This window comes from Pongo pygmaeus, chromosome 2, assembly GCF_028885625.2.
Source record: "Pongo pygmaeus isolate AG05252 chromosome 2, NHGRI_mPonPyg2-v2.0_pri, whole genome shotgun sequence".
Taxonomy (NCBI): Eukaryota; Metazoa; Chordata; class Mammalia; order Primates; family Hominidae; genus Pongo; species Pongo pygmaeus.
In genome coordinates, this window is record NC_085930.1 from 134,796,786 (window position 1) to 134,814,272 (window position 17,487).

The window sequence follows — 17,487 nt, forward strand, 5'->3', positions numbered from 1 at the left end:
CGGGGCAGGTATCCGGCCTCAGCCTACAACTTAGGAGGGGGAGGCCCCCCAGTGGTGTCCAAGGGAGCAGAGGCAGCCAGGAGCCCCACGGGGAGGCGGCCCCTTTCCGGAGCACCTGCCATTGCGAGCCCACGCGACAGGGGCAGGGCAGCCCGAGTTAGTTGTGAGGCCCATCCCCAGTCACCAGGGTATTTTAGTCCGGGAAACTGGCCCCGAGCTCCAAAAAGGGGTGCTTCAGCCCTTCTCCCCAAATTGCCATTGGCCTCCCCAAGCCATCCCAAACTTTAAAAAAATAGCCTTTTGAACGGACAATGGATGGTTTCCCATTCTCCGGTAAAATGTGAATAAAGCATTTCTAGAAAAGTTTGCTATTTTTATTAATTTGCAAAATACCACCTAAGTAAAAACAGTAAGGCTGCCTTCCAAAAATAGCTTCAAACACAAATCCCCTAGCCTGTCCCCCTTTCCCCAGTCCCCACTCCCAAAGACTGACACCTCCAAGAAGAAAGCCTGGCGGACGGCCAGGAACAGAAAGGCGTCTCAGAAAACGAAAGTGGTCTCTCCCAGTCCTCCCCTCTGGCCCCCCGCGGGGACTCCTTCTCGGCCGACGTTCTGCGGGGAAAGTCGCCCAAGCCTGCCGCACAGCCCTGTGGGGAGTGCAAGGGGACACCCCGAGCCCGAACTTTACGGAAAACTCTGCAGGGGAGGGGGAGTGTGGAAGGGAAGTTGAGAGCCCCAGGGTAGAAAAACAAACGTAAGCCCAGGTGCTAGTGCACCCGGAAGGAAAGGAGGGAAAAAGCAAACAGGTGTCAGAGCAGCGGCGAGGCTGCTCTGATCTCCAGGAACTCGGGCGTGGCGGGAGGAGGGAGCGCCCACCCCCAACCCCCTTACTGTGGGTAAGGGGGTTTCTTGTTTCAATTATCTCGGCTGTTGGGGCTTCGAGGGGGACCCCGCGGGTTTCGTCACGTCTGCCCTGGGCTCCGGGAGGGAGGGGGAGGAGAGAGAGAAGCGGCATCCCCCTCTCCCCGCCCCCAGGCCCCCTTTCTCGTGATGCACTTCCTGCAGCCGAGGATTCCCTTTGTGTTGAAATTCGAGAAGATCCGGCAGAGGCTCTAGGCTAGCTGGGCGGGGGCGCGCCGGGGAGGGGACGGGATTCCGGAGTGGGCGGCGCGGGGCGGCCATCCCAGAAGAGAAGCTACCAACGTGGGGTTCCTCGCCCAGCTGCACCCTGCTTCTGCCGCAGGTCCGTCCCTGTTCTCCCCTCAATCCTTGTGTCCCAACCCAGCTTCGCTTTTCGGAAACCGAGCTCACGCGGGTGGAGTTCCCCACGCGGCGAGCCGATCGCGACTGCGGGTGGCTATGTGGCTCAGTCTTGGGCGGAGCTGGGGAGAAAAGGATGAGGGAGTCCCTGTTGTTTGGGTGGCGCATCGTGTCCCAGAAAATTCAGGCTGTTGCTGCCGATGTAAAACGGAGATAAACGCCACCCGTGAATTGGCTCGAAGTTCAGGATGAAATTTATTAGTTGTAAGCTATGACTCGGATTCATACAATTTGCACTGTAGGGCCGTGTGTGTAAAAATTGTTTTCTCGTGGTCCTGATCTATGTTACCTAATATATGAAATCACTGCAAGAAGCAAGCCACACAGTGGCTTAAAAATGACAATCCAAAAGAAAGCCCCAGTTTCATGGCAAAAGGAGCCTGGCATTTATCATTCACTGTCTCCCCTCCAACACCTGTTATGTGTCAGGAACTGTGCTAGGCATGGCAAGATCCCTGCCCTAAATTCAAATTCAAGCCCTGTATCCTACTGAACTGCAGTAGATGGACCTAACTATCTCTTATATCCTTTGCCCACCAATAAGTCTTTCTTAATGAAGACAGCCATCACCACTCTGGTCTTGAGTTTCAGGCCCTTTTTAAGTTCTAGCCTGAAAACCTAATGTTCATTCTGAGGGTTTGTGGCATCGGTGAGGCCAAATTGTGCCATTAGAACATGATCTCCATCCAAGTTTAAGTATATTAAATTCCTTTAAACATGTTTTGCCACCTGGAAATCAAAGACCATGAAAGAAGCACCATGGGAGTCTAGAGTTTTCACTATCATCTGCCCCAAATCACCAAATCTCATGTGCTTTCCTTAAGGAAATTTTCCCACTGTCCCCACTTACTGACACAAAAAACCCCAACTCATTTTATAGTAGATCACACACTACAGGGATGTGATCTTTCTCTATGGCGTAAACCAGACAATGCTACAAGAATACAGGATAACCACACAATAGAGTAAACTTAATGCCCTCATTAAAAATATTGATGTTCATGAGAACACATGGACACAGGGAGGGGAACGTCACACACCCGGGCCTGTTGGGGGATGGGGGACTGGGGGAGGGATAGCATTAGGAGAAATACCTAATGTAAATGACCAGTTGATGGATGCAGCAAACAAACATGGCACATGTATACCAATGTAACAAACCTGCACATTGTGCACATATACCCTAGAACTTAAAGTATAACAATAATAATAAAAAATTCATGTTCACAGAAAAGATCTTTTTCTTTGACTTTAAAATGTAAAGGAAGGCACAAAATCCCTATATCCAGACCAAGGTACTCTATTATGTACTATAGAAGGCCTCTTTAGGTAAAACCAACCTAGGCAAAGTTCACTGATACAATAAACTGCCCCAAACCCTATCGACTTAAAATGACAACAATATTGTATTTTGCTTTCAGATCTCCAATTTTTACAGGGATCAATGGGGCAGGTTATTTCTGAGTACACTTAACCTGGAGCTGGAAAATACACTTCCAAGATGGTTCACTCAAAGTGATGGAAATTTGGTGCTGGCTCTCAGCTGGGAGCTCAGCCAGTGCTAGGGCCTTGGGGCTTCAGTTATTGGTGTAGATCTCTCCAGGAACTACTTGGGCTTCCTCACAGCATGGTGGTTTCCAGAGTGTCTGAAGAGACAGGAAGTAGGAACTGCCGGTTTCTTAAGGCTTGATCTAGAAACGGCCAGATTGAAAGCAGGCACAGAACCCAGGTTAATCAGAAAGGAGGAAAAGTCCAACCTTTAGATGGAACAAGTATCAAATAAAATGGAGCCATGTTTTAAAATCTTCCTATCAATTTGTTAGTATTTTGAGTTTCAAAGGAAGTTGCCTCATAACAGCATTCCTTAATGTGATTAAAAGTCCATTTTTACCTATTCTTTATGTCTCCATAAGCATTTGAGATTTATGGGTTCAAGATCTGGGTTCAACTCTATAATTCCTTATAGGGAAAATGTAACACACAAGAGAGAAAATACACATTAAATTCACTTAAGAGTTATAAGTCACATATAAAGCAATTTTTATTCTTATTATTATTTTATTTAAGGCTGACTCTCTCTCATTAGCATTTGATGTTGTCTTTTCAGACTGACTGGAACTGGAAAGAGCTTCAGGGCTCTCCATATTAGTTTGATGGTTTTAGGTCCGCTTCATGTCTACCTAATTATAGCATTCATCCAATACCATGACACAAAATAGCTGCAAATACCTTATTGATGCATATGTATTTGACTGTAGGCACTGAAAATATTCTTAAACTTTTTCTGGCAACAAGAATTTTAGCCTTCGTAAGAAGGAAATATTTTAATTTACAGGCATCTACTCAGATGTATTGAGTTCTAGTTTTGTTTCAACCACTCATCCCCTTTGTCATTTAAAGTTTGTGGGTTTCCATTTCCTTAACTGTAAAACTGGGATAATAATACTTTCCCTACTTCCCCCACTGAGTAGAAGAAAATATTTGTGAAAGCCTTTGAATCTCATAATATGTGGCATACAATAAAAGGGATGATAATAATCATTGTTCTCTTTTTTGTGTTCTAACATATCTAATACAAGTTGTTTATCCACAATAAATATTGTTGACCAACTATGACAATTTATGGTCCTGTTAGCTCAGAACACATTTATGCATTAATAATTTGTTACAACCTATGACTGGTGAGCTTTTCCTTCTAAATATAAATGACTTCAGAAGATCAGAAGGAAAATCAAGCAGTTCATTTCTTTGACTAATGCTTTCAAATTGTTCTGCTCTTATATCCAACCAAGCTGGATTCCAGTGATATGTTCACTGCCTCCTCTTCCCCAGTGTTCACTGCCTGTTCCCCAATGGTCACTGCCTATTTCTCAGTGTATGTAGAAACTAAAATACTCCAGCACAATCTCCAAAGCTATGGTTTCAGTCAGAGTAATCTAGGTTATGCCTCAATAAAAAAACAGAATATCTCAATGGCTTATTACAATAATGCTATTTCTTGCTCAGTCTACATGTCCCACCTGAGTTGGCAAGAGCTTGCTCATTATTGGGGCCCAGATTGATGGAAGTTCTGCTCAAAAGGTATTTTCTTTGAAGAGAAAAAGATAATCAGGCAAAGCATATACTGTTTTTTCAAACTTCCACTTACAACTTAATGACCAAAATAAGTCACATGGCCATCCTAATTTTAAAGAGGTGGTAAAATACAATCCAACCCTTGCCCTCAAAGAAAAGGAACTCTGGAATATTCAAGAACAGACATTTGGTAGCAATAGAGGTGCAGTGTTTGGATCTCATGTCAAGAGAACCTGGTGGGAAAAGTGTTGCTGATGACAGTCTTCAGTTGCCACATCTTCAAATCTGCCACACTGTCCATGCCAGCCGATGACCAAACGTGATGCCAATAGTAAAGTTCAGCCCTTTCTATCCTGTGTGGGGCTCGTCTAATAGGTAATCTCTGTGCCAGGATTCCTCATTAGCTTGACAAAGACTTTCTCAGTAGTGCACCATTCTTCCTACCCACTGTTCTTTCCCTCTCCTTCCCAGATGTCAACCCTGCATCACAGTCTGAAAACTCTTCCTGCCCCGCCACCTACTTTATCCTTTACATGCTCTTTCTTCAGTGTCAGCTCCTGTCTTGGTGTCTGCTTGACGGAGGATCCAGATTGACCCTGGCATATCAGGGAGATTTTCTGAGAAGAAAGAACATGAGCCGATTTACTAAATTCTACAGCTAACAATGAATCTTGAATAGAAAACAAATAAACAAACAAAAAACATCTCACATGTATCTTTGTTGCCTTCACTCCAGCACATCATTTTCCTTTGCTCCCTATTTCTCATCCATGATTCACCACTAGCCCAAAATACAATCTGGGAACCAATCTTGATTATCCTCTCTTTACATTAAAATAAATAATCTATCACTAGTTTCTATTACCTCTAGCTTCATAACATCTGTAGAGTCTGTCCTTTTTCCATTTTCCACTGTCACTCTTTTAATTGATATACTCATTATTTCTTACTATAACTATTTCTCTTAGCTGGTCTTCCTGCCAGAAAGCATTCTTCTTGAATTCATCCTTTATACTGCAGCCAGCATGGTGTTTTTCTATAATATAAATTAATCATGTACTCCTTCCTTAAAATCTTTGTATCTTTGAGGACAGAGCAAAATTATATCACCTATTAGTTAAAGCCATTCAATAACTGTCCTCTACGTAGCCCTCCAGACTTATCTTTTATGCACATAGCAAGCTAACTCCTCCATGATTTTATGTTTGACACTTGCTCAATTATGTACAATTCCCAGAACATGATATCTTCTTTCAGGCCATCTCTTTAACATGCTGTTACCCTTATTTCAAATGACTATCTCATACTTGGTAACTTCCTTATCAGTTGAACTCATGACCCAAAGATTACCTTTAACATAACTTCCAGTGAAACCTTTCTTTGAATTTTCTAATCAACTTAGGTACTCATTTTGTATATGTCCCTATATTAACTCGCATATGCCTCTGTTATAACCCTTACTTTATAGGTATAGGTATGTGCCTGAATATCTACATAATATAAGTGCCTTATATTAACTAGAATTCTGCTTGTCTGCCAGTAACAGAATACTTGCCTTAAAGTGGGTAAGAGTGGCTTAAACAAACAGGGTTATTCTTCTCTAAAATAACTGGTCCTGGGGTGGTTAGTTGCAGATATAAATTCAAAAGCACAACAATATCAGTCATTATTTCTGGTTATCTTGATCTTTTCCTCATGGTTGCAAGACGGCTGCTGAAGTTCCATCCAGTACTTCTTTGGTCTACTATCAGAAGTGAGGAGCAGGTAGTGCTGGCTGAAACGAGCTCTTTTTATTAGGAAAAGTTAAAACTTCCTTGGGAAAACCTCCTTTTCCTCTCAGGACATTTCTGCTATTTCTCATTAGCTAACACTGTGTAATAAAGATGTCTTTAGCTACAAAAAGAATGTGGAAGTAATTAGTTAATTACCCAGGATTTATAAAAGAAAGAAGCAAGGTCTAACAGTTTAAGAATGAGTGTGGGTCAACCAATCTACCTAGAGCTTCTGCCACATATTTCAAAGGCAGTTAGAAACAAGGTGTGACATGAACAAACATCCATAATATGGATGACATGCAGGTTTCATATACACTTCAATCTTAAAAATTAATAGCAACTACTAGGCTTTCTGTATTGAAAATAATTCCTAGGTGGCTCCCAGACTCATCAAGAGAGAGTTGAAGAACAATTAGTAATGTCTACCACGGGCATGGTAGAAAATCTTAGGGATTCAGATCACTGTAGTAGACCTGGAGCTGTTAGCTGTGTAGAAGATTCCTAAGAGCCGTATTTGTCCCCATCTCTCCATTGCAGAGGAAAGTGAAGAAGTACTTACTTACCCTATGATTTAGTGCTATATCTCTCATTTTGATCACTTGTTAGTCAGGCTATGTTAGATTATATTGTGGTAGCAAATTAATACCCCACCTCAAGTTTAAGTAAATTAACCATCAAAATGTAATTATCACTTATAAAGCAATAGAGGGGGCTCTTCTTTACACAATTACTCAGGCACTCAGGCTGATGGACACTTATCCATGTTACAGTTGCACATCCAGAAACAGAGGCCTCCATCATGATCACTGAACAGAAAAGTCACCTGCTATCCTGTGATTCAACCCAGAAATTATACACATCACCTCTTCCTAAAGCTTACTGACCAGAATTATTCATGTGCTTTTGCCCACCTATGAGAAAGAGCACCCGGAAAGTACTCTGCCAAATCCCCTCTATAAAAATAAAAGATGATACCACCAATTCAGACTTTTTGTGATATTTAAATGAGTGAATAATATAAAACACACAGAATAATGACCAAATTACAGTAATAACTCAATAAATGCAAGGTATTACTATTTTAGGTAACTCCGCATATATTCCCACCTTCAGAATTCAGGTCACTGCAACAGACCTTGGGCAATAGTTCAGTAGTAGATTCCAAGAGGTACATGGTTTCAACCAATAGTATTCTCAACTCTTATAAATTTTCACAGTGGTCAAGTTACGTAAGGAGGAATACATTCCATATCTTACTGCCATTCAATGAATCTGAGCCTCTTTGGAAGAGTGGAAGGTGAAAAGTGGAGATAATACTGCTTATTTATTTATTAAATCTCACCATCTTTCTCTTGTTTTGAAAATTTCCTGCCACAGGAAACAACATGTCCCTGAGTGCCTATCCAATTTTCAATACTCTGTTCAGGCTTGTTACACAAACCCTGGAATCCCAGTCTCATCAGACCTTAATGGTAAATACCTTCCATTTTTGCTCTCTCCTGTACCAGTGTATTTATAACTGTGTCCATCCTACTTTCTTTTCTTCCAGAAGATTAGGCGTTCTCTCCAAAAGTAATACACAGCCACCTGAAATTTTCATCATCTGTTTCCAGAATCATGTTCCATTTGTCCTCCCTTTCTCTCCTATATCTTTATTTCTGTCTCTTTTTCTCTCGCTACTTGTTTGTTCTCTCAACTTATAAATATTCCAGCTATTCTAACCCTGAGACATATCTTTCCTTGATCTATCTGATCTTTCACATTTCTTTTACATGTAAATTTCCTGAAAATCCATCTAAAATTATTTTGATCTTGTTGCTTCTTCAACCATTCTAAAAAGATTTATCAAAGTCAATAATGACGTAATTTTCTAAAATAATGGACATTTTCAATCCATATATTCCTAATTTTTTGTTGTCTTTGACTCTGTCAATTCCTTCGTAAAACTTTCTAAATTTCTAAAATAGAAAACTTTATTGTTTTGAACAGAAAGAGTCTTTTCTGTTGAATGGTTGGGTTTCTTGAAAAAACAAAAAAAAACCCTCTTCCCTTAGCCAATCTTTATATTCTAGTCTCCCTCAAGACTCCATAAACTGGGCCACTAAACTCTACATTTCAGTTACTGTCATATTTTAAATATTTCCTTTCTGAGAACATTTTCCTAATCTTTTTCTGAAACCCAGGCCTCTAAGCTTCTGACAATACCTAATTGTGCTCTCGATATTACTCCTTAACTATTTATTTCACATAAACTTCTGTGTATACCACCAAGTAATCTATGTGAGATCCAAAGTAGTCCTTATTCTTATATCTAAGAGCCATATTTGGCTCCAGTCTATTGCCCAGACTGGACTGCAGTGGTGAAATCATAGCTCCCTGTAACCTCTAACTCTTGAACTCAGTTGATCCTCCCACCTCAGCCTGCTAAGTAGCTAGGACTACAGGCATGCACCACACACCCAGCTATTAAAAAAATATATATATATTTTGAGACAGATCTTTGCTATATTGGTCTCAAACTCCTGCCCTGAAGTGATCCTCCTGCCTTGGCCTCCCAAATCACTGGGAGTACAAGTGTGAACCACCTTGCCTAGCCTCTAAGCCTTTCTTTACAATGTAGCTAGCATGATTTTAATAAAAGGCAAATCTGAGCATGCCACCCTTCATTTTGCCTCTGGGATTATGAGCCCATCTTATTTGCCATGGCTCATTTCTCACCATCCTCAAAATTTATACTCAAGGAAAACACAATTCCTAGAAGTTCCTAAAATACACAGTGCTCCTCTAGAGACTATGACTTTGATTATGATAGCCTCACTTCATGGAAAGTGCTTCCCAGACCTTCTTCGCATCACTAACACACACATACCCACTTTCCACTTCAGCCTAATTTGAATGCCACTCAAAATAGAAGCATTTGCTTTCATAATAGATGTTGTATATCTTCTGACCTAGTTTTATCTGCGCAGTTTTAGGCAAGCCTTTTCTTAGTTTCATGGAGATTATAATAACACACATTTCACAGGGCAGCTGTGAGGGATAAATGAAATAATATGGAGAAAATGATTAGTACAGTATCCACTGTTTGTTCACCATTGTATCGCCAGTGGCTAACATAATCCCTGGTACATTGTAGGCACATAAATATTTGTTAAAGAAAAGTTAGTTAACATAATTATTATCTCAATCATTTTACCACCACATTGCTTTATATTTATTAGCTTATCTCTCTGTCTGTTCCACGGCACCCTGAGCTTCATATGGTTTATTATCTTATCCTGTTCAACCTTTACTTAAGGTTATCTACAACACAGGATGCATGAGACAATGTTTAATGAATTAGAAATGAATATATAGAATAACAGAATTAATCTATAGCATGTCTTTTTCAGGAGCAAGTGTCAAAATTGACTTTATGTCTCTTTTAATACAATTCTCTTTTCTATACAATCTTTTTCCCTTGGTTTCTTCATACCCTGAATGTAGGGGTATATGTACATGTGAAGGCATGTAAATTTTATTTATTGATTTATGAATCATGCAAATGTGAAATTAAAATAATATACCTACCATTTTCCCCCATACTGCTGAATTGATCATTTACATGAAAAAAATGAGTCAAGGAATTGGTATACGATCCAAACTTCCTCATTCAAATTAGGCACTTTCTATTAATGTGTGTTCTTTAAATCACAACATTTTAAGGCTATAGAAAGTTTCTTAAATCTATAACTATTCACTATGAGGCCAATCTCCCATGCCCATGTCCTGTACTGGGGCTTCAATCTCATCATTTTATATATATATATATATATATATATACACACATTTGTTTTAAACAAGGTCTTGCTCTTTTGTCCAGGTTGGGATACAGTGGTAGTCATAGCTCACTGCACCCTCGACCTCCCAGGCTCAAATGATCCTCCCACCTTAGCCTTCTGAGTAGGTGGGACTATAGGTGTATGCCTTCATGCCCGGCTAATTCTTTGATTTTTTTGTAGAGACAGAATCTTACCATGTTGCCCCAGCTGATCTTGAACTCTTGGGGTCAATCCTCCTGCCTTGGCCTCCCAAAATGCTGGCATTACAGGTGTGAGCCACTGCATCTGGCACAACATACACATATTTTTCAAAAGGCTCCCATTTGTTGGATGCCTGTTAAGCTATATGAACTATGCGTATTAATAAATGGGTGGATATTTGTGAAAAGTGAGGTGATGTAAGTTCTGCTTAAGGAAATAAATTTATCTGTAAAGTAACTCCTTTCTATTTCGTAAACTATCTCAAGGCAGCTTAGAATCAAAACACATATAGAAATTATTTCAAGTAAAGTAATATGAGCTGATAAGATTATAAGACATTTTTGCTTATTTATACTCTGACATGTTTTTCAAATTTTCTATAATGAGTATACATTATTTTAAAAATGAAATTAAAAATACATTGGGAAAAAACAGAAAAAATCAGGAAGTATAAAGGCAGTGGCTCACGCCTGTAATCACAGCACTTTGGGAGGCTGAGGCAGGCGGATCACGAGGTCAGGAGATCGAGGCCATTCTGGCTAACATCGTGAAACCCCATTTCTACTGAAAATACAAAAAATTAGCTGGGCGTGGTGGCGGGCGCCTGTAGTCCCAGCTACTTGGGAGGCTGAGGCAGGAGAACGGTGTGAACCCGGGAGGCGGAGCTTGCAGTGAGCCGAGATATCACCACTGCACTCCATCCTGGGCGACAGAGCGAGACTATCTAAAAAAAAAAAGTCTTCTACTTTTAATCTTTTTCCACTTTGACCATCACTTTAACTTGAAGTGATTTAAATCTTGAACACTGTACAAGGAATGTGGTTTACTCACCTGAGCATTAAATTAAGCTCTCTCGTAGAGAGTAAAAAATGGCCTAGTGATGGCCGGACATAGTGGCTGATGCTTGTAATCCCAGCACTTTGGGAGGCCAAGGCAGGTGGATCACAAGGTCAGCAGTTCGAGACCAGCCTGACCAATATGGTGAAACCCCATCTCTACTAAAAATACAAAAATTAGCCAGGCTTGGTGGCAGGAACCTGTAATCCCAGCTACTCCGGAGGCTGAGGCAGGAGAATCGCTTGAACCCAGGAGGCAGAGGTTGCAGTGAGCCAAGACCATGCCATTGCACTCCAGACTGAGTGACAGAGCAAGGCTCCATCTCAAAAAAAAAAAAAAAAAAAAAAATGGCCTAGTTAAAATTAGCATCTTGATTATTTGGATGAGATCAAAACATTTCCTGGTAGTAAGTTCCAAGAGAAAACTCTCACTTGTTTTTTATTGAAATAGCAAAATACCAGACATGAAAACTCATGTTCTCTACTCCAAGCATATTGTTAACTAATTTTGAGACCTTAAACAAACCACTTAACATTTCTGAAATTCATATGGAGGAAGAAAGATGGAAGAGTAAGTTCAGATTTCAGAAGTCCCTTTTGCTTTAATATGATCCATGTTCAGATAGAAAATTTCAAAATAAGATTGGGAGCTATTTCTTTTCATTTGAAAATTGAACCCCAGCAACAATCCTTGCTGACCCTGAGAACTTGAAAGAAAAACTTTATCTCTTTGCTGACATACAGATAAAGACAATTCAGTTTTTCCTAGTGCATTAAAGATGAAAAGAGTGACTCTCACACCCTCCTTTTCTTCCCTAGATTCTACCCCGGTTTCTGTTTTTAGACTTTCACACAAGCAAAAAAAAAAAAAAAAAAAAAAAAAAAAAAAATATATATATATATATATATATATATATATATATATAAAGTTGGTCTTTTCTAAGTCTCCTGCTGCTCCTTTGTATGTATTTAAACCCAATGTTTTAGCAGAAGATGAGAATAGATACTCAGTGCTGATGTAAATGGCAATGCCGTCATCACTCAGCTAAAAGAAAAAAGAAATCAAGGGGAGGGAATGTGAGCAGTTCTAAGTGTTGATGAAGTAGATGTTTAAAAACTAAGTTCTTAGTGGTCAGACATCATGCTATCCACTTCTTTTTTATTAACTCATGGTACTAGCTCAATGATCTCTTTCTTTTCAGAATTATAGTAGCACTGCCCAAATTCTCCGTCTGGTAATGTCTCATGCAATATTAAGGCTTCTTTTCATGTCTTGACTTCATTCTATAAAATATAGTTTCATTATTTTCCAATGCTGTAAATGTTAGGTCTCCTACTAGACCAGAGGTAACTTAGGGGAAAGGATTATATTTTAGATTCTTTCTATCTTTCATAGTACCTATCCTGAACCAGTGTTCTTTGTAGGTTTTCAATACAGACTTGTATGCTCTGCACATACTGGGTTATTTAGGCAGTGTGTATTGATGAGGTGAACTTAGCTGGAGCCTCCATATTGCCAATTTCTTCATTCTAATATTTAATTGAAAATCTTTGAACTGCAGATTCATTTCAACTACATTTTTTGTTACTTCTTCAACTCAATCCGTTCTTTCTTTTCTTCTTTTTATTACTTAGCTACCATTTTCTTTTCCAGATTTTGCTGAAAATTCACCTTCTTTAAAAATCTTCTACTTTTAGGCCGGGCGCGGTGGCTCACGCCTGTAATCACAGCACTTCGGGAGGCTGAGGCGGGCGGATCATGAGGTCAGGAGATCGAGGCCATTCTGGCTAACACCGTGAAACCCCGTCTCTACTGAAAATACAAAAAATTAGCCGGGCGTGGTGGCGGGCGCCTGTAGTCCCAGCTACTCGTGAGGCTGAGGCAGGAGAATGGTGTGAACCCAGGAGGCGGAGCTTGCGGTGAGCCGGGATATCGCCACTGCACTCCATCCTGGCCGACAGAGTGAGACTCCATCTCAAAAAAAAAAAAAGTCTGCTACTTCTAATCTTTTTCCACTTTGACCATCACCCCGCTTTAACTTGAAGTGATTTAAATCTTGAATATTTAGTGTTTCCTTTGTTGCTGCCATCTTGAAATGTTTCTTATGTAATTTCACTCTGAAAACACTGCTTCTAAATAAACTGTAAGGAGCAGTCTTGGGTCATTTCTTTTTTATTGCTGAGTATGCAATGAGTGGCAAATTATAGTAGCTAAATAAATGCTGTTTTCTTCCCTTTGCAGCAGCCTCAAAATAGCAGGCAGTCAAAACGTGTTTTAAAATTACACTGTCAAAACACTTTCTGGTGATGAGGTTGGCACTTAGGGAACATTGCCACTCTACTGTGTTTGTTAATTCAAAGTGGAATGTTGTAAAATGATAAGAAATTCAGTAGATTTTTAAATCACAGGATGGCAAAACTAGAGAAGACTATAGAAGCTATGCAGTGACTCTAGCAGGGGAGGGATGGCACACTAAAAAAGGCTGTGACTTTTCCAAAGTCAAACAGCCAAGTCAAGAGAGAGTACTTAGATCTAAATTGTCTTAGTAGAATACTCTTGTGACTTTGCTTTCGTAGCTCTGCTTTTTCCTGGATCAATATTTTTGAGACTATTAACATGGTGTACTTCTTGATGCACAATCTCTCATGTGCCCATGGAAGGTTAATTTCCTCTTTTTCTTTTGAGTTAAATTATTCTGATAAAATATTTATGGCAGTTAATCTTTTGTAGACCACCTTCAATGCTTCTCAAATTGGCATATATGTGCCTTTGATAATTCATGGTATGTGGTAAAGTTATTTCTGAAGACATAAGATAAACAAGGCACATATTTCAGAAACTTCATTTTTGTATTAATGTACAGTGATATATTTCTTTTTAATAAACGAATTTTTAAAAAATTCAAAGTTATGGCTGTCCTTTCAGATCATTCTCCCTGGTATATGCATTCAGGCTACCTTGAGGTTAGCAGAACTCAAGAAGAAAAATTGAAGTAGAGAATGTAACAGTATCTACTGAATTGCAGAATATCTGCAACATCAGTTTATAAAACTACCTCGAGTTATTACATAACCTGTTGTTTAACCTTCACTTTCTATCTATTAATCTTATTATTTGTGTCCCCTACCATTTAACTAACCATGGAGCATATACATATTTGTTGCCTATTAAATGTAGAATATGTAGTAAGGATGACAAAGAGTTATTGAGACAGTAAAGTTAGAGGACTTGAAGATTCTGCCTTAGGAAATATGCAAATCCAGATATGACAAAATAGTATCAAGGAATTTAGAAGTTACAACACTTTGAGAATATTTTAAGCTCTAAGAAAAATTAGAAAAGAACAATTCTGGGTTTCTTTAACAAAAACTTTCATTTTAAATTACAGATGTGAGAGAAAACAGATGGAAAGTTCAATAAAGCCTATTAGGCACATAGTTTATAATAAGAACAAGAATTAAAAGCTTAGTAGCTTCTACATGCACATTAATTGATCATTCTATTATACAGTTATCTGATTCTATATGCTGTCTTATTCTTTCTAAGAGAGCCGCACATGAAATATAACATTGAAGATAAATCAATTGCATTTGAGTTTTACTCAAAAGGAAAAATGAAAACATTCAAATAATGAAGTTAATGAAATAATAAAATTATTAGAATTTTGTATCTTTAAGCTTATGGATTTTTTTTAAAATAAAAAAGTCAACACTTTCCCATTGTAGGGCAGAGATTTTAGAGATATTATTTTCCAAAATAATGATACATTTTAAAAGAATATAATTAATAGTTAACTTTTCACTAGTCCTTTCTTTCTTTCAGCTGATAATTTTATGTGACAATAACAATGTTTTTTGGGAAGTTAGAGAGTAGATCCAAAGAAACAACTTATACAAATCACTGCAAAAACTAAAATATATTTGATAGGGTGAGGCTGTAATGGCTTACTCTTTCCATTAAAAAATACACAAGGATCAATATCATGGGTATGCTTAATGTACAAAATAATTCAAAATGAAAACAATTCACAAAATTATTCAGGTACCACAGAGATGTGATTGCCTCAGTGAGGAATGAGTGAATGTATGAATGAATGAAGGAGTGAAGTACTGCTTGATGAGGCAGCAGGTCCCTTGCCTCAATGTCTTATTTGCTTCTGTAGAGTATGATGCAGAAGTGTGAGTTTATTTGAATTTTGGAAATAAAGAAATGTTTTTAATCAACAAGCCCACACTGTAGATCCTTTATATTAAGTTCAATTTCAACAGTTAAACACTTCCCTTGATAGCATTTTGTAAGCTTACTCATTCTCCTTTGCCAAAGACAAATACACACACACACACACACACACACACACACACACACACACACATATATATAACAACAAAAAAACAAGAACAGCTACCAGTTTTATTTTAATTGCTGTTGAATGGTTATTTAAGCATATGCAGAAGAGTTTTGGGGAAAGTAGCTAAAATCACCACTATTTCCGATCCTTTTTTGTTTTTTTTAAAGGATTAGGTCTTTTAAAAATAGGCCCTTGAATGACTTACTTAAATGTATATTATTATATTTAAAGGATAAATAGTATTTAGTTGCATTGATTGCATTCAGGTAAAATTAGAAGTTAAAAGCTAATAATTAAATTAATATTTAAGTAATTTAATTGGTCATTAAGTTAAAAATTTATTTTGTCATGTACAAAGTTTCAAGTTTCATTTAATTGCTTCCTGAAACATGACAAAAATAAAGTTTACTGATTTTTGTGGATTATAAATTCACAAAATCAAAAACATAACAACTTACAATTGATTTTTTTCATACTATTATATTAATATGGATAATGGCTCCTTTCTTATACAAACTATGTACAATAATTTGAATATACATGTTTCAGAAGGTAAACAGAGAAAAGAGGTTTCTAAACATTGGAACCTTTTCCAATGTATAATTGGAAAATCACTGGACTTGGAATCAAGGGACTTGAGTTTGAGTCCAAATCTTAAACTCTTAGGGCACGTAAATCATATCATAAACATTCAAAATCTTTGATATCCAAAATGAAACTTATTGACTAGATTCAATATTGCTCACCTTTCTGTGGTAATTTCCCTTAAGGACATGCAGCATACATTTTATAGGTCTCTAGTGCAGTATTTTTCAGAGTACGATACTATGAGTTGTTTGTTGGATGAGTTCAGATTATACCAAGACGACATTATTTAACATTTATCTATTATTAAAATACATATTAGAAAAATATTTTCCTATTTTATTAATGATTAAAATATTCTTTAATGTTTACATTCTTTTGTTAGTGGTAGAAGAGATCTGAATTACCCCATTACTGGCAACGAATCTGTAGGTGTCTACAGCAACTTCGATTTTTGCCTCCTCAGAAGAAAGAATTCCACCGAGGGGCATAAAGCAGAAAAAGAGACTGAGGCAAGTTCCAGAGCAGAAGTGGAAGTTTATTAAAAAGGCTTTAGAACAGGAAAGAAAGGAAAGAACACTTGGAAGAGATCCAAGTGGGCACTGAGGCCCAAGAGAGAAAAAAGAAGAGCATTTAACCTTTGATCCTGGGACTTAGGCTCGCCTCTTTCCCATGATTCATCTCTTAGGGTAGGCTCTCCTCATGTGTGGTCCTCTCCTACCCTTGGGAACTGAACATACTCAGTGAGTTTAGGGAGTTATATACATGCCTCTCTGAAGCTTTCTTTCCTTTTTCCAGTGGAGTGTACCCAGAAGATTGTACTTCGCCATTTTGTCTCTTAATGTGCATGCCCAGGAAGAGGCTTCTCCCTGGGGTCTGCCTTTAATTAACACTTTAATGTTCACAGGTATGAATCATCAGGAAATGGCCTCTCCCTGGCACCAGCTGCCAATTTATCACTTTTAGAGAGGCAACGAGATTAAATGCCGAACCATCACCTGACATTTCTAGTGGTTGAGGGGAGAGACTGCTCCTGCCCCGCTCATGTCTGTCTACGTACCTATAACACTTTAAATTGTTTTTAAAAAGGTTATACAAAATATTAGTATAAATATGATAGGTAGTAATAAAGTAAAAAATATATGTTTAAATGGTGGAGAATGCCTGATTATTGGGAAATATATACTTCCCTAGGCAATGCAAACCCAGGTTTGAGAACTGCTTTACTACATAGTAACTGAGATTCCTTCCAGTTTTCAAATACAGGCCTCAAACAGAAGTGAATCACAGTAGCTTTCCACTAGATGGCAAAAAAGAGACCACACAGTCTCTCTTTTGTATACTAAGTATACATTTTGTATCCTACATGTAAACTTCGGTAACTCTAAACTAAACTTTGTTTTTCTTCAAAATCCAGTCCCTTATGTATTGGGGAGTACCTTCACATTAGTTATTCAAGGACTTTTAAATCGTAGCTCTTCGAGGCATTTTAAATGGAAGCTATCATATGGATATAGCCCATCAC